Below are 19,550 nucleotides of genomic sequence, written 5' to 3'. Positions count from 1 at the left end.
CATGAAATAACCGCCTACGGTCCAGCCTGTCATTGTGTGCTGCTGCCTGCACAATCGAGGGAAACTGGTAAAACCACTGAAACCACATCAAAGGCACTTATGCGTTGGAAATTATTAGCTATGGGTAATAGCAATCAAAAACCAATGTTGACAATGGGCCAATACTAGAATTTTACTGTTCTTAACATATGTATATATTTTTAAATGTGTGATGACGTAATGAGAAAACTGCATACATAGTGAAGGCATTTAAAGGGGAAGGTACTCGTTGTGGAAAATGTAAGCCATGTTTCAAAGTTTTAGAAAAAGCTGTTTTTAGTTACCCTAAATTGAGTTTAGCATTGGTGAAATGCCAAACTGCATCAGAAAGCCAGAAATGTGCGGTCATAAATGACCACATTTATCCCCATGGGGCAATGCAGGCATCCTGCAATTGTTTATACCCTCATACAGTATGTGCAATAGTTTCCATTGAGTACATATCCGTTCAATGTCGCTGGCCAAACTTAGCTTTGATATAATTTCAATTACTTTTAGAACTAAATTTGCAGCCGATTGATTTCCGATACAGTTATATGTGAACTAATTTGTCCAGTATATTAGTATTAACTAGGTTTTTTTCGGTAAAAATTTTAAATGTAGGAAGTTATGTAGTTTAATATGAATCTGTTCAAAATAAAACTCTTTAAATTAACTAACCATCAGAGACTTTTCACCTTAGAAGATTATCAATTTATACCGGTTCTTATCCCTAATCTTCAATCTGTGTCAGCGGCAGCAAAAGCAAAAGTTGTTTTCTTGACATTGTAACATTGCAGGTCGTAAAAATAGTTCCATATGATCACAAATCCTACTAGAGAATCACATCAAAGTAGACTTCTGATTGGTGCAAAATTCCCTAATGATATTTATATATATATATATAATAATAATAATAATCTTTCAAACTTGGCATTGAAAACTTACTTTCAAAACAGAGAAAGAGCATCGAACCCTACTGTGTCCCATGTTGAGGTCTATCAAAAAGCACCGTTATAAAAACATGCGCATTTGATGATCCTAATAAGAGAATGGAAAATAATGGAAAAAAGAAGAAGATTTCCTCACTCTTCACATGGATATGAAACAAGTTGATAAATACTGCATTTTGTCTCCTATAGAATTCTCTAGTTTTCACAGTTGAGAAAATGAAGTCATCCATGGACGAATGCAGTGACGGAGCCATATACCATACACTGCAAGAAGACTAATTGAATATCTGCTTAACCAGCAAATCAATATCCATGCATTCCATACACGATGAGAGTTCTTGCAAAAACGTTCTCACGCGTTGTTCAGTCCCCTTTGTTACATTTCCTACATTGTCACAGTCTGTGAAGAAATACAGTTTTGGGGGTGTTTTCAGTGAACTTGACAGAGGACTCTGTTTGAGCAGTCTATGTGGGAGGCAAGTGGCTAAATTGTATTCTAATATCTAGTGATTGAATGCATAAAGCCTTGCATGGAGCTGGATAAAGTACCGGTACACTATGAGAGCAGCGGTATTTATTACTGTAATTTCTCGATCAAATATCTCGATGTGATGTTTCTTTCAACTTGAATATCTTTCCATGCTTTCATCTCGCCCATCGTTTGCAGTTGCTTGTCCCATTCTGTTCCCTCCTCTCACTTCCCCTCTCAGATATTCTGCTCACGCACAACTGCGGCAGCATTTCTCCAGTCCTCCCATTAATCCACACCACAGACATCTTGGTCCACTGTCTCGTCTCTCCAGGTCTGGGCCATTTCGACGGAGAGTGCTCACACTGTTGGCAAGTACAACGGATAGTTCATATGCTAAGTCCATCTCGATAATGCAAATTAGAAAATGGGGTTTATAGTCAAAGTTGATCATTTAAGCAGTATGCAAACACTAACTGAGCTTGCATGGTTCAGTGATGCTCCACAATTTTGTCCTATTAGCTCAGTAAAAGAAAAGACCAACAAAAAAAAAATCAAGCATTCCTCTTGCTTTTTTCTAATGGGTCTGGTCAGCGTGTATACTGTACGGAATGTGGTCCAGCCGCCTTTGAGGCATTACTGGGCAGTTACAGATGGAAAAGCTGCTTTTGTTGTCACTTGGTGCGAAGCGAACGTGGTTGGTGAGGATTAAATAAAAATCCCTTCTTTCTTTCGTTCTTTTATTTTTTATGTGCGAATGGAGATGACTGTATCAAGGTTGACTTTTTGCTCTCAATGTTTATCAGCAACTCAAATCAATACAATAAATAGCCAGTTCTTATAGTTCTTCGTTTTGTACATTCTCGCCTCAATACTGAATATTTCTTCTATAAATAATGATCACTTAAGGGCAAAGTACTGCAGATGTACTTTTTTTGTAATGCACGTGATTCATTAGCAGTTTTATTCAGTCAAAAACACCAACTCAGAGTACAAGGCACCAAGAAAAACTCACACAATAAACTCGCTCTCAACTCTAAGTGTAGTTCATAGCCCAACATGTGCCGTCACTTTCTCACACTCTATCTTTACCTATTAACACCCAGCAGGATATCCGCATTAAACGTTCTTGCAGTTAGGTGGACTATAAACTCTCACTGTGAGAGGACCCATCTATAAAATACAAGGCACACAAATTTAGTTTAGACATTTTTACTTGACAATGTCAGCAAAAGGGCCTGCGGACCCAAACTAATAGCTCTTAACGATCAAAAGAAACAAATATGAGTATAATCAAATTTCCAATTCCCTATGTGGTGTTTTTAATGTTAGCTCGCTTCACAATATTAAAGTCGGCGGACTTGTACATGCACTTATTCAGCAAATCTTGTTTTTTTGCTTGTATGTTTTTTTAAGGAATATTTTTAGATACAGGAAGTAACCAACTAGTGGGCCATGATACTCGGGTAGAAGCCCAACACGCAGAGTTAAAGGTTAAATTACTGTACTTAGAATGGGGGGCACATGGCTGCCACTTAAAGATGCCTTGAGAGGGGATTGAGAGACGAATGAGGACAATGACCTAGCAAGGGTTGGATTATAGGAAGAAAAGGGTGCAATTGCCTAAACTACTTTTGCTTTACTGGCTTAGATGATTCACTTCAAGATGGCAGCCAAAATTATCAATATTAACGCATCATCAACTGAAGAAGTCCCTTGGGCAGAGGGAAGCATGTCAACATAAACACAAAGCCATCTTGAAATGTGACTTGCTCCAACTTTTGTTAACCAGACTCAGCAAAGTGCAGATAAACCGATTAACCCCAAAAATATTTCCAGGTAGTCAAATTAGATTTAGACTATCATCTATATCGTCATCATTTTTTGCAATTTCTCCTCTGACAACAACAACAAGTGCTTAGACATTGCTCACAACGCCTTATCAGTCACCCTCCGCATTTCATATTTCTTTCAGCTTCCACTCCTGCCATTTCAAACTCTTATTACCCTGCCTTCCCTCCAACCAACAACCCCCCCCCCCCCACCCCACCCCTCTCATTCATTCACTTAATTTTGAACTCTGCATTGGTAGACAGGCAAAGAGTGTAGCTCCATGGTTACCTGGCAGCAGGCCATCTCATTACACTGCCAATTGATTCTGGCCTGCCGCCATGTCCGCTGCCCCCCCCCCCCCCCCCCGCGCCCCCAACACACACACACACACTACCCCAACACCACCCAACATCTCTGCATCCCAGACTGTCTGCAGCACAGGGGATTTCAACACACAGGAAGGGAAGAAGCAAAACCGCTTCACAAACATACAAAAAGCTCAGCTTACACTCATGTATGGCTAAATAGTACAACACCAACTGACAAAAGAAAAAGTGTACTGAAAGCTTTGTTTGGAACACAGATTATGTTACAGATTGGATCCCATTCAGTGAAAATTTTCAACTGTTCAACTGTTGCTCTAACACCAACCACCAACGCCAAATCTTATAATGCATGGAAAGGCATACAAGTATTCAGCAATGCACATAACAAAGAATAAATCATATTAAGTTCAATAACTAAAGATTATTTTTTTTTAACTGGTTAGACTGGGAACAAGAGATCAAAATTGCAACAAGTATTTACAGGCTTTTACATCTGGATCAGATACACGAATTAGAAAGAAAGCACCTTTTGTTTGAATCCACCAATTTTTCATGTAACACTTTTTCGACCATGTGATGCGATCCTAACCCATTACATGGATTAATCAATAGCATTCCATTCCAGATTTTTTGTCAATTTGTTTAGGAAGACTATATTTATACTCGCTAGAGGTGTAACCGCCATTAAAACCAAAACGCTGCCTATGATTGAAAAGCAAGCAATCATGAAGCTAAGAGTCGATGGAAAATCTAATCAGAGCCATTGCACAAACTTTACCGACAAAACCATTTGAAATGTCCTGAAAATGAAAGAGACGACCTGTTGTACTAAGCAACAGGCGTGAAACGGGCCAACCGAAGAAAACAACAGCACTTGATGACAGACACATTGTGAGAGTTGCAAAGAAGTGTGTACCTTCAAATAACTCTTAGTGACATTAGCAACAGCATCCATGTGCAGGAGTGAGGGCTGTTCACAAAAGAAGAAAAAGTACGCGGGCGACACCAGAAGATGCAATCTATTTATAAATATTTCTGTCTTCTATGTTGTGTTTTCTCCGTTTTCATCTTTTGATGTCAAAGCAAAACGTTCTTCGGTGAGTTTGGTCTTAAGCGAAACTTAAACGAGGTAAGTCTGAAAAAATGATGCGAGGTGTATTTTAAGAAATGCTCCCCCCATTGCCAAAACTAAAATATAAAATCAGGGACTGTCCGTTCTGGCTTCAGATCCGTGTTATCTGTGGCAGGGCTCACATAAGCCATTCTGGTGATTTCCCAATACCTTGTTACCTTCACATTGGGTCCTTTAATACAAATTGCTTGACATGTCATTCCTTGTAAGGAAACGCTGAGCAAATACGATGCAAGACCTTGGTTTTGGTTCAGATTCATATTTCCATAAATGATACTGAGACGAGCTTCATAGCAGTTTTAGACCAAACAAAACCCTTATATGGTGCTCCGAATGTCTCCGCTTTCTGCTACAAATAATCTTCTACAACTTGGAGCCAAAGTCTCACTCAGATGTCCGGATCAATGTCTAATGAGTCATGTCGCCCATAGAGACTGAGGCAGTAAGTGCTGGGCAGCTTCACTACTCTTACAGAGCATCTGTCTTAGGTGACTCACAGTGGTACAGTAGCTGCCTGCTCCTTCTGCCACAGCTGACAGATGCTGAGGTCATGGCCTCTCGTTCACAGGGGATTTTAGAGGATCAGGAGTCAAAAAGAATATAAAGCCATACGACAAGAATGTCGACTGGGTTTTCAATATCATCTCCATCTCTTCATATTTCGGTGAGAATGACAGGCTAGGATAGCTCTGAAAGCTTTGGACATACGCGGAAAGACATCGTCTTGAAGATCGGCATCGGCTTGTTACAGTTGACTTACCAGCTCGTCAGCTAAGGAATTTGGTGCGTTGAACCACAGAATATGGAGAATATGCATTTGTGATAGTAGGCAGAAAATTGTTGAATTTACGTATTATGATTAAAAAAAAAACACTCCTAAAGCAAAACTAATTAATTGCACCACCATTAGCATGATCAAATTCAGAATTAGTTTTATTCTTCAGAGAGCACTTAATTGGTACTATTTCTAGAACAAAAAAATATAAATAAAAAGCATAACTTAAGCATATCAACTAAATAAAATACAAGGTAATTCATGAATAAAAACAGCCCAAAAAAAGAAAAGAAATCACAATCAGAAATTTGAACAGTGTAAATCGGAAGTATTACGTGGGAGTTGTTCCACGGCAAAAAAGTGTGGAGAATAAAAATCACAATAACTAATAATAATAAATGAATTAAAATGAGATAAATGACAAATAATAAAAATTTTCATTTTGAGAATGGATAGATAGATATCATTTTACAAGGTGAATACACATTTACTCCCCATCACCAATGATGTGTTCTTATCCCAAAATAAGGCATACTGAAGCTATTTAAATCAATTTTCTCACATTATGTTCAATGGCTATTTAACATCAGATTTGTTGCCCCTATACTATAAGTTGACCTCTATACACACGAGCAGTTATGCTTCTTTTCTAAACGATGCTTCCCAAAAACCTCAATGACCCAAAAACGGCAATAAGACATTTCCAAAAGCAAGTCTGTGACTCCCCATCCTTGGGCCCCTTTCCTGTACATGTGCATGGGTTGTTTAAGGACACGGTGAACCAGGCTACCCAATCGAGGGAAAGGGGCCAGGCAGGGGGAGCAAAGACAGGATGGCCAAGTGGAAGAATTTTTCATGGAATCCAAAGCGCTAAAGCTGTAATGTGAGGGAGTGAGGGAGGGGGAGCTCTGGAAGAAAGAAAGCGGATTGGTTGATCTAAACAAGAGTGGGAGGAGCTTGTTGCCCGGGAGGAGAGAGGCATAGGTTTGTATGTGTAGTTGGCGGACCACTATGACAAAATACAAGGTTAAAGATGAGAGGTGGTTTCTTTTTCTCGATGACAAAATAGACGATAGAAATACATCCAATCACACCTTCACTCTCAGGGGATGAGAACTGCCACAAGGACACTCTCCTGTTGCCCCCCCCCTCCTACTCTACACCGCCCGCCCCATCCCTTGTTACCTTGTCTCCCCCTCTCCAACATCCCTCTCCTGTTGCTCCCCTTTCTGTGTGAGTGTGTCTGGGTCCTGCAGGAGAGGCTTTGTCTGTGAACACTGGAGTCCAGACCAGCTCACAGGGGCCAGATCCATGAATACCCACACTGTTAGAGCCGCTCTTTCACTTCACACCACTTTCTCTACTGGAATGCCTGGGCAGTGAGGTAAGAAACACACACACATGCACACACTAGACACAAACCGAGTGAGTCATGCAGTGATGAAAAGCCAGTGTTTTGTGTGTGAACCCTCTCACCCTGGACTCACATCCTGAGATCCTTTCTCCTCCATCAGGCCCTGCCAAGTTCTCCCTCTAATTAAAGACTATTTGGTCCAATAGCAGTGGGCCAGTCCCCCCCCCCCAGACCATGCCTCATATCCAGTGCATAGAGGTCCCAATAAGAGTAGAGCCTCCACGGAATGTGAGTGACTGAGGTGATTAACAACTTCTCAGGGTTTCTAATTCCTCTGTTAATGGTCTACTTAGCGTCAAGATCCATGTTAACTGAAAGAAGACAGTCAACCAATCCCATCTAAACACAAAAAAAAGAAGTTTGTTTGTTTTGTGATCATTTTTTTGGGACACACTTAGCGGATTCATGTGATGGAGTGACATGGTGAATTAACGATGCACCTGCATCTCTGAGGTTGGATTTACGCTCCCCCCCCCCCCCCACGAGTCATGACAATGGAGAAAAGAAAAACACGCATTGAACTGGATATCTTTCGATCTGAATGAGACCTGTTCTAAACGTGGAATGAAACTACGTCTGATCTCAATCAGATACAGGCAGGGATGAGCAATTTACACGATGGAGGGGGCCATCATTTGTCATCGGCGCTACTAGAGGGCCATACAGGACAATGCACTTTCTAACCGGACATCCATCCATCCATCCATTTTCTGTACCGCTTGTCCTCACAAGGGTCGCAGGGGTTGCTGGAGCCTATCCCAGCTGGCTTCGGGCAGTAGGCGGGGTACACCCTGAACTGGTTGCCAGCCAATCGCAGGGCACACAGAGACAAACAACCATACTCACAATCACACCTATGGACAATTTGGAGTGTCCAATTCACCTGCCATGCATGTTTTTGGAATGTGGGAGGAAACCGGAGTACCCGGAGAAAACCCACGCAAGCACGGGGAGAACATGCAAACTCCACCCAGGAAGGCCGAAGCCCGGACTTGATCTCACAACCTTTGCACTGGGAGGCGGACGTGCTAACCAGTCAGCCACCGTGCCGCCCCTAACCGGACATATGACCAAAAAAAAGTGTCAATAGCTTAGTATATTTCATTCTCAAAGCATGACAAATGGTATGAACAATGAAAAAAATAACTATTTACTGTCTTTTTTGGCTCTCTTGCATCAAACAAAAACATTCAACGTTGGCACAAAACTGCTGAACAGCAAACCAACGTCGAATGCAATCATTTTGTATATTTTTTCACATTTTTCACATATATCAAGTCACTCAATATGTTTGTTATTCCATTATTCATTCCAAATCTGCAAAACAATTACTAGGTCTACTCACGTTGTAGTATAGCACAGTATAGGGCCCAGTGGAAGCGCAACTTAGACGATGTCTGCCATCTAGTGGCGAATGGTGGTATGACAACTTAAAACTATAAAGAGGAGCCCCGCTATTCGCAGGTGATAGGGACCGGGATGGCCTGCTAATGCAAAAATCTGTATTTAACGCCAAAAAGACCCCCTCGTTCCAAAATCCCTTCTGCGCCAGGTCATCAACAGGCAATTCAATGGAATGTTTTGAAAGCAGGGAAGCACCTGTACCTACGTCTCCTGAATATTAACGTTTCATTACACAAATTTGAACAAAAAAAGCCATGAAAAACTTCATAATTTGCTTACAGACACGCTCTCTAACCTTTCCCTGTGAATAATGGTGGTTAGCGTTATGTAGTAGACGGCATTCTCTCTTTGGATTGGAAAAGAAACATCAAGGTTGGAAAGTCTCCCTTCATAAACCTGTGGGTGATGTAATAGACACTGGGCCTTTGTAGCATCTAGTCTGTGGTCACTCATTTCAATCTCAACAAGCTACTCCATTTTGGACCTCGCTCTCGAGAAGTTGCGTCACCCTAGACATTTTCGTAAACAACTTATGAATTACTCCAGTTTGGAAAATAGCAACTATTACACAAACATTAGCAGACTGTTACTGTTGTCTGCTGCTGAGGCGGATTAAGCCAGCCAACGATCTGTGTCTGTGAGATGCCACTAATTAGAATGAAAGAATGAGACCCAGAATGAGAGCAGAGCAACAAACAAGTGCCAATTAACTTTTTCAACTTGCCCTTCTCGGGCAATAATTGTTCAATGACCGCAAGTTAAACTCAAGTAAGAATGGTGGCACCAACATTAGACAGTAAGTAGAACCATTATTCATAGGTCTTTAAAGGTTAAGCACTGGTTATTGGTATTTAGGAATAAGCATGATATGTAGCAGGAGTCCCGACGTGATCATGTAAGTTGGGGTATGAAAAGACAACTTGTACTTATAGCTTCTGCCAGTTCCAAAAGTAATCCTTTGTATTTAGAAGAAATGTTGAATGGAAGTGTCACTGATACATCTCAACATTAGGTTGCACATTGCATACATATGTATAAATAAATAAAAAAAAGTCTCATTAAGATAGCACTTCCACACGTTATCTACTTGTCTCCATTCTTATTTTTGCTGCAGGTACTGGAAGGAAAATATTTGTTGATGATTGCTCTGTAAATATTTAATCAATGCAGTGAGTGGCGGGGGGGGGGGGGGGGGGGGGGGACCTGTTCATATTTGTCTAAAATGATGTGTATATTTTCTAAAGGCCATCTGAATAATACATTTAAAAGCTATATTATACGCTACGCAAATAACTGTAAACGCTCCGAGTGTATAGGCTTTATTTTGATACTGTAAAAGGTTCCGTTTATGACTCATCTCGCTTTTTCTAAGGAAGGGCATAGAACTCCCATCTATCAAAGACTTACCTTACGCAGGTTTAAAAAAGAGAATTATATATATTACTTCTCTTTAAAAGGTTAGTAGTAAATGTACTGCATATGAATCAAAGCTGCCTCTATCCTCCAGTTTTTAGCAATGGTTAGACACATTTCTTTAGTTTGTATGCACTGTTTGAGAAATCATTCCAAAAAAAACCCGGTGATAAGCCATTATGAAAAAGAATAAATAATAATAATAATAAAAAACACAACAACATCAGTGTCAAGTTGAATTGCATATTCCGGACCAGCAATTCTGTTATTTTGTCAAATGTGTGATCATTTCCAGAATGCTTGCGAGTTCCATTCTAGTTGTTGTCAGGGTTGCTTTGAACATGACGAAACATAAACATTACATCATTGAAAGGTTTTATATGGTATTGTCAATTGCGTCAATAGGCATCAACTTTGTTGTGGACATTCAACACTATTTGCTGTTTGGGGAATTGAGTCTTAGGACACTCCTGGGAAACCAAACATGCCTCATGTCGTGCCCATCTCAGTTTGTGTGACATCATTACTAGCGTACACAAACTAAAAAAAAGGTACAACTACAACTCTTAACTCACAAGGACTCTCGTATAAAAGAAAATAAAAACAACACTGAGGGAATAGCAGCAGCCTTCTCGCTGATGCCCACGCAAGACAAGAGTGTTATTTTTCGTCTGTAAAACTACATGACATCCACTGATATGTGAGGGTGGTAGGATAGCTCCACTGCATAGCGGAAAATCCCTCCCATTTCAAAATTACATTTCCGAAGTACAAGCATTACTTTTCATGGTGTGATCCACAGATGCTCAATATGGCAGCTATAGTTTCCGCACATACGAGCTGCTGCGACTCTCGAAATGTGTCTAAGTACAGAATAATGATCTCACTGGACATATTCTTACTGTAAGCTGTTTATTTTCAACTCTGCTCTTTTTCTTTTTTTCTTTCTTACAACTGCTGCTGCTTTTGCTGCAGTGCGCTGTGATTGGCTGAATACATGAATCAAGTCACTTGAGTGCTGTCAGGATACGAAGAACTATTGGCTGGTGCTCCGCCTCCAATCCACCCCTGCCAACTCCCCACATCTACCAGGCTTCGGTGGAGATGAGCAGGCATGCAGATGAGTGCATCAGGTGGGGCTGCTTTCCTAAGCCGAGGAGGAGGAGGAGGGGGACGAGGAGGAGGGGCACCCAGGGCCACCCAAGTTATTGTATCCTCAGTTTGAGGACAGTGGAGCAAATTTATTAGCTTTTTAATCCCCATGCCGTATTTTCACTCACAGAGGGGCCCGAGAAAGGATGGCTGGGAGAGTCCAACCACCTGTGTTTCCAGTGTGCAAACCAGAAGCTACACCACTAAACTCGGTCAAATTGAGATAAAAGAAAATATGTGATAAAGTATGGATTGAGGTTTTTTTTTAAATGATGCTCATTTTAGTGTAGAGAATGTTATGCTCTGATATTCAGAAGATCGCTCCATGCCAGTACTACAGATACTGTCAGAGACCATTTTTTAGAATCAAAAGCAAAATCCGGGCCTCATCAAAGTCCAAAACTCTTAATTCAGCACTCGCAGGCTGGACACTCACTCATTTCCAAGCTCGCTTCGGAGCTCATAGCATGCAAAGCTCAGCAGTATTAGCCAAGCTTGCCAGCATCGCACGTAGACCTCACAATGACACCGTGATAAAAATATGTGGGTCAGGTCAGTGCTGTGAGCGACTACAAGTGATCTGCTGTCATACGCTCAGGATAAAAATAACGCCAACACTACATAGACAAAACAAATTCTACAGACTTGTGCATGATACAGTGAAACGAAGCAACCAAATCGGAGCAACGTTAAATGACGGCGGTGTCAAAATAAGAGTGAAGTCTTATCCAAAGGGCTCTATTGGGATGGTTTCCACCTACAGGACAGGCCAAGAAGTGATGCTTACCAATGAGAACATGGCTGCTGCTGTTGATCCCACTACAGAGGTTCAAACAGTCACCTATGCAGAAAAAAAGAAAAAAAATATAACATAACTATCCTGTAAAATGAAAAATATATTGTTGCACAATGTCAACAAACAACGGCTAAAAAACTGTAATGCAAGGAATGTATTGACCGGGGCAGTTCATTCTCTTGCACTGAAATGGAGATTTTTTTTAATCAGTGTGTCGGTTTAGCAGATTGAGGTCAACTTTTGCCTCTGAGTGTTACGTAACCTGCTATATGGCCCTGTATAACAGTATTACATCTGAGACTGCAGTTCAGCCAGAAGTCACGGTGCTGAAAGGCAGGCCGATGCAGACGTCTGCACTGCTTTCTGGCGTGCCCCAGGGTTTTCTTACAGATATACTAATTATGATTCATCCTTTAAACATCACTTTAGCCGCTCCCTTTGTATGACCAATGCTTCCAGCATTTGTTCAAATTTCCTTTACCGCTGCACTCAAAAACACTTTCACTTCCTCATTTTATTTAAATGTGACAAATTATCAGACATGCAGCCAGTTAGACAGATGGATAGAATAATAAGATGGGACAATAGATGGTTTTTTTTGATTATCTTAGTCCATATTGGATTAAAATTTAGACTCATTGATTTGTGTTTGGCGCTTTTTTTTAATCGTCCTTGCTCCGGAAGGGTGTGATGTCTGTTGCTATGGCACCAGACAGCTCTTCATTTCCTCAGACAACAACTAACTGTGATTGTTGTCTGTATATTTGCAAGTGTGTGCAATTGTTCACAAAAGCGATGAAGACACGCGTCAGGCCCACTGAGGTTAGTTTGATGAGGTGCAGAAATGCGATTATGATCAGAACCTACGTCTGAATTACTGGGAATTAGATGATATCTATTTGGTATCATATCATCAATGAGGGTATTGGGCGCATTGTTTGAAAAAGACGCTTTATTCGTTCATGTCAGAAAGAAGGCATGGTTTTCATAGAAACAGATCGCTCTATGATGCTGGTTTAGTTTTGTTTAGTTTTTTTAAACTGTGTCTTGGTGCTTAGTCGCATCAGAATGAGTCGACAAGGACTCACAAACCCTACGTTGCTGCATTCATCCGTTTTGACCTGTTCCTCCTCCATCTAAAATCCAGCAGAGGGCAGTGTCTGGTTTTTTTCCAGACACTGTAAAGTCATAAGTTTGTTCCAAAAAAAATCGATGTAGGCTACTGTATATAAAAAAACACCTTATAAAGTATTGCATACAAAAATTTCACTAAGATGTAAAGACAAAAAATCAACCCCCCCCCCCCCCCCCCACACACGCACAAAAAAAAACTCACCTTGAAAAACAGATTACCCCAGATGTGCTTTTATACATTTTATGGAAAACACAATGGTCCAAACCATGCACACAAAACACTTTCCATAAATCACATTCCAAAGTGCAGCCCATCACCAATGAAAATAAAGCAACAGGACATGGACTTTTTTGATGAATGTACATTAGCAGCAGTGAGAATGCCAATTCACGGAACACACAGATGATAAAGTTCTCACCTTTGTTTCATTACAAAACGTGACATTTCCCATTCATGCTGAATTTTAAGGAGATCAAATGATAAGGAAAACTTTTGACTTACATGTGAATCTATTGCAATACAGTAGTCCTATTATTCTCTACCTCGTAAGATGAGATGTACCAGAGAGAAATGTGATATGAGAAATGTCGAAATTCTTCATAAATTCTATAGAATGTAGCTACATGTAGACACTGCTGAAACGAAGTTGCTGCTCTGACAGCTGGGCGGGAAAAGAAAGGCAGCGCTTTAGCACTTGTCCATATGTGTACGTGTTTAAGTACCGTACTGTACATGTGTGTGTATGTGAAGCTGCCGGTGTTGGGTGAAAGAGGTAAGTTCTTTCTTTTTTCCACCCTGAGGGGCCTCAAGCTGGGGCAGAGTAGGGCGGAGCTTCAGCGAGAAGCTGCATGGGGCGGGCTGTTTCGACTGAACTCGGTGCACTATAAGAGCACTCGGGGAGCGAGGTCACAGAGTCCAGCATTCCTCTGGAGCGCTGTCTGTTTACACGACTTGCTGCTGAGCCTGGGGGAGGTGGCAGCAGCGCATAGCTCCTCGGTCAGATAGCAGCTCAGTCACTTATGTTCATCGACCGTGGAGAGAAAGATCCTATCAGTTGTTTCAAGTTTCATATACAATCACTTGCATCATTTGCATTTTTCGGTGCGCAATAATGCGACCCTGCATTTGTATGTTTCGGTGTTTTACTTTGAAGTCAAGGTCTGTCGAGAGCAAGCCGAAGGACGGCGAAAACATATCGGCGCAAAAAAGTGAATTAATCTGACCTACACAAAAGGTTGTCACAGGTTAGTTGTGCGCAGCCCATTTTGGCAGACATTTGACTAGCGCCTCTGTGCTGCTGCTTTCAGAGCTGAGAAGCCAGATGGCCAGCTCTTGGGGAGCACAACAGAGATGGGGAGTGACACCCAAGCCCTGGAGAAACAGTGCTCTGACTGTACTGTGGACTGGGGAGTGGGGGTATGAGTGTCAAAGGCGCCATTGTTACACATACCAGCGTGGTTTCACGTGCAGCGCATGATTCTCACTGCAGGTCTGAAGTAAAGCCCGGCCTGACCTTAACTGTCCGTAGGATGTGGCTGTGGCCTCCTGTGCAGGTTAAAGTGTAACCATGTCCGTGTTTTCTCAGGAAAGTGTGTTTATCTAGAGGACCAACGTGGGGGCCCTTTTGTTTAACTAAGTAGCGAGGCTCGCCCTAAAAGTAAAGCGCTGTGAAAAGCACAGGAACCAGGTGGCCGGCTTCTATTCCATTTACTACAAGTTAGGTACAATATGGTTGAGCATATGCTTGCTCAAATATTTGTTTGCTGTACTGTAATGGTGATACACACAATACATATCACATGTCAACTCTAGAGTGTGAAGCAGGCGTTGAGCTAACAATGAGGCTGGAACATACTTCCTTACTTTCTGCTGCTAAACATGACCAAGTTTAAGTTTGAATTTACAGTAGGAGGACCTCAAGGGTCAATTATAAGTCCTCTGTGCTTTAAAAAAATTAAACAGTAAAAACATTACAGTAACTTGAATATACCAGTGATTAACTTATCTCGATATGTCAGGTGATTAATTTCAAAGGTGTATTAAAACATCTGTAGTTTTAAGCAACGGTCACCATAATTTTTACAGTTTGATATTTGCACAAATTAAAAATTGATGCAAATGTTTTCAAGTTCATTTTGATCTGAAAAACTGTAAATGACTTCATTAGTTGTACAGTAACTTGTAAAAAAAATAAAATAAAAAAAAAGCAGACTTCACACCCTGGAATGGTAATAATAATAATAATAATAATATGGCTACTGCTGCTAAAGATACGAGGTTGCATTTTTCGCTTTCAGCTGATTTCAACATATTCACAAAATGTCAGAGTTGGGTGTTGGCTGCTGTTAAACAAAATCCCAAAAGCTTTACGCTTTCACAGGTAAACAAGAATGCACAAAAAAAACCTGCAGCAATGACAAGTTTCCTATTTCACAACCCTCACTAATATGGAATGTGTACAGTAGCCTATATGCACGAATGAACTAACCACGAGTGCCATCATACAGACCACAGTTTGCAAAACTTTGACCTTGAGTAGCCTTGGATTATCAATGAAAAAAACTAAAAAATGCAGTCTCAGAAATCCACAAAAACACATAATTTTATTCTCTTTCTCATTGCCCAACACCACACAGGACATGTCGACCCACACATGATTTACATATCTGTCTGTCGCAGAAAATGAGCACAAAAGTTACAGTTGCAATTAAATTGGAGAACTTTATGTCTTTCCCCCTTTAAAGAGGTAGTTAAAATTATAGCAATTATAGCTGACATATATTGGCAGCAAATACAGTCATAGAAATAAATATTACACGATCACTGCATAGTTTTGTTTTGTTTTTCCAATTCTTGTTCAATAGCAGTATCTCTAGTTTCTGTCTCTTTCACGGATGGACAGGTTGGACGGACGGACAGACCTACTGGAAAAGCTGGCACTTACGTCAGTGCCGTTGATCCCACGATCCCAACCTTTCAAACGGTGCGGTTGCGGTAGGTTCAAAGATGGTACTTTTTAATTAGCTTTTTTTTTGCAATTTTCGCATTGTCAATACTGGACTAACATTTCTCATTGTTCTATCCTTTGATCTTAAGTAAAGCTTCATCGTTAAAATCTAATTTCGGATGGATTAAACAGATTCTATTAAATACCATCCAGATGTTTCAGAAAGAGATCAGCAGATGGTCAATTCCTTACTGCTTGTGACATCCTGAGTCTTTCTCGCAGGTCAATCATACCATCTGGGGGGGGGTCAAGGATGGCATATATATAAAAATAAAATAAAAAGTTAGGTTGGTTTATAAACCACAGGATAGACCTGCATCAACCACTATTGCCTCATTCAGTTCAGTTAAATGTGTCACCACAGGACAGAAATGCAAACATCTGGCTAAGAGGGTGTACGTAATTCAAGATGCTGTCTCAGTATGAGGCATATTCTGGTTCCGCTCTCGGGTAAACCAATGCAACTACAGTACTATAATTAGAGGGCCCGACCCTGAGAGGAGCTATGAAGCAAAAGCAAAGCAAAAAATATTAGCAATGGTGCAACAACAGGACTATGAATAGGAAAGGTAGACATGTTATTGCTTAAGAAACAAGGACAAAGACCAGAAATAAAAATACAAACAACATGAAAAGACACTCCGACAAAAAACATAATAAGTGATTTTCCATGCTGAAGTTCTGATTGTGCTCAAGTTCGAGTGGAGTTCAAGTTGGGATGTAAGAGAACTAATCTTTGCTGCTTATCACATGTTTATGTATCTGCAAGATACCACGTGCTGTCAGATCAAGAGGGAAGAGCAAAATGGCTACAGGAAAGGAAAATTGGAAAGAGTTGGGGGGGGGGAAAAAGGCAGGGACTGACGTATAATAAGATCTCAAGTAGATAAAGATAGAACAAAGAAGAAGAGAAGAGGTCAAAGGGGCAGGGAGGGAAGAGAAAAAGAGGAACCTGCTTTTTGTACAGCTGATGGCAAGTGTGAGGTCTGGCAAATGTCGCATTGGGGTTGTTGGTTTGCGGCTTTTTCTTTTACAAGATGTCGAAATTCAACTTGTTGATACTGTCCAGTAAAATGTCAAAAATATATGCAATGTTCATATTGAAGTTACTTAGTTTATATAGGTATAGTGCAATATATAAAAACGAAAAAAAGAAAAAAGAATTATTTGCAACATACAGTCAAACATTAACAACAAGAAGGCCGGCGCTTTGTTGTTTTATGTTTGAGAACACTTCCGTCTCAGTACTAGTACTAGGTCAGAGGTTGATCTCCAATTGTAATGACTTGTTGAAAACAGATAGCATAGGAGTCACGGCTGCCCTTTTTGTTTTTGTTTTGAACAAGCACACTCTCGCTTTCACCTTTAAACAAGCTGAAAAAAAGCTGCTGCTGACCTCAACTTGTCTGAGGCACCTGCTGTTGCGATCGCAAAAGATGGACGGACTTCAGTGTTCTCAAGAGATACTCAACAGACCACGGCCTGATTCACCAGTAAAGTGGATATGAAAAGTCAACACACCCCTCTTCAGATGCAAGGTTTTGCTCATATGAAAATAAGAGAAATCCATTCATAATTGTTCCCACCTCTAATATGACTCAAAGTATAAACTGCGCAGCTCAATTAAAAAAAGTCTTATAACTAGGGATGCATGCGGCTGTGTTAACGAATTACATTAAAGGGACATTCTGTGATCCCTAGCGCCATCTAGTGGTGAACTTATAATTCATTCATAAAAAAAAAAAAAGACTGTTTATGTCAATAGTACTGTATGCAAAAAAAATTATCGCATATTTATATATATATATATATATATATATATATATATATATATATATATATATATATATATATATATATATATATATATATATATATAAATAATCGTAAATCTATTAATCACTAATTATATTACACGGCTGTAGTCTCACCTTATTAGAGCTGCCATGTTTCGCCGCCATCTTCCTGCTACGGATGCCCAAAGGACAACTTTGCGAATGTAGTTAGCCCGGGTAATATCGCATCAAGTGTCGGACCCAATGGGTCGACCGCAGCTTACCTTCCACAGCTGGGGCTGCAGGTGGTCATCACAAACTCTTGTGATCCGGGCCTGTCGCTTGTCACGGTCTGCTTTGCTCTCGCAAACTTTTACTAGCTTTTTTTTTTTCTAGCTCGACACGCTAGCCGATCTTGTTAGCCGCTTCAGCCTATGGCTCCGACTAACTCCAGCTCGCCGCTCTTGTTAGCTGCTCCGGCTAATTCGGGCTCGCTCGGTCCAGCTTCACAATGGGCTGCCAAGTCGCCGTCGCTCGCTGAGATGCTCGTTTGCTCACGCAAAATAAGAATTGGTGGTAGGCTTGAGAAATGTGGTCTCTCTGAGCCGCCGTAGTGTGCGTGCTCCTGCGTGCTTCTAAATGCTATTCGTTGACGGCGCGAGGGATCACTGGATGTCCCTTTAAAACTAAAATGGGAGTCAGCACACCATTAAAAGCACCCATTAAGTACCCATTAAAAGGGCTTATGGTTAACCCCAAACAAATTTCAGATGTTCTAGTAGGCTTTACCTTGACATTTGTTGCTTTCTGACAAAAGACTGAAGATTTTGTGCAAACAGTGCTACTTAAAATGATTCATAATTCCCTGCTCGTTTCAGTTTAAGAAAACAGTTCAACATGATGATGTCATTGAATGGAACAATCATTGCCAACAGCCTCTCAAATATCCACACTCCCTCTTTTTTATTTCTTCACTCTTTGTATTGTGGTAATGTAGCCACAGCGGCCAATTATTCCTTGACAATTGTGCCATGTTTTTTTGTGGTTCAAAGAAAAAGAAGAATACAGTGTGGGATATGTTATGGAAAATCGTTTTTCCCGTCTCCTGCAACGAGTTAGGAGTCAAGAGTGAATTTGTTCTTAAGAACACTCATGAATGAGATCCATTGCATTATTTTACACCACCCCTGCATTTTCCATTGAATTTGATTAATTTATGGGACTTCGCAATCAAACGCCGATCAACCCTGAAGAATGAAACCCTGCATGGTCTCTCGAAGGCGGCACCACGCCCATGCAGCTTGTGATGCCCAAAAAAAGGGAGGAAACCTTGAGAAAACAAGACTCAGCATGGGGCGGTCCCATCCTCGACTGGTTATGGGAAAATGAGAGGAACAGAGGATAATGAGATGGCGAGGGAGGTGAGAGAATAATGAATGGTGCCAGAAGCACCTTTTGAAAACTGCTTGTGCAAGCCATCATTTTCCTTTTTTTCCCCTGCATCGCTGTTCTGGAAAAACAGCACAGACACGAGAGAGGGGACAACGACCCGGCAATTGTTCGCTCTCTGAGGTGCTATTAGTGCCATCACAGAAGCGGGATGCAGCCTGTGTGTAAGGGTATTTCCACAATGCCAAGATTGTTCTGTGATGGTTGACATCTGACACCATTTACTTCTCCCGCCCTGTGTTGTATGCATGAAAGCAATTGTTACTGTCCAACAAGTACTGCAATATATCACACCGGACGCCAGTAACTGCAGGGCGCCATTTTACTGCTTCTGATGACTATTAAACTGAAAATGGAACTTATTGTGACATCGGAACGCAGTCCACACACACACACACACATCTCTAATTTGGTTGCTCGGTACAATATGGCCAAGTTGACAGAATTTACACCAGAGGCTTAATTTAATATTGAAGTGAAGCAACACTCCTCCAGAACA

At 40.9% G+C, this 19,550-nt stretch overlaps 1 long non-coding RNA gene across 1 annotated transcript in view; it reads right to left on the bottom strand.

Moving 5' to 3' along the window:
- LOC147161016 (uncharacterized) overlaps window positions 1-19,550 on the bottom strand; it is a 49,866-nt gene that overhangs the window by 24,343 nt on the left and 5,973 nt on the right. Inside the window, exon 4 of the long non-coding RNA XR_015097367.1 lies at window positions 11,677-11,730. This is a non-coding gene — a long non-coding RNA (uncharacterized LOC147161016). The remainder of the gene's footprint in view (window positions 1-11,676; window positions 11,731-19,550) is intronic.

Source organism: Leptonotus elevatus, chromosome 16 (assembly GCF_054856555.1).
Source record: "Leptonotus elevatus isolate MCC_2025b chromosome 16, RoL_Lele_1.0, whole genome shotgun sequence".
NCBI classification, from domain to species: Eukaryota; Metazoa; Chordata; class Actinopteri; order Syngnathiformes; family Syngnathidae; genus Leptonotus; species Leptonotus elevatus.
Note: the sequence above shows the minus strand (reverse complement) of the source record. Positions and strands in the feature narration are given on the sequence as shown.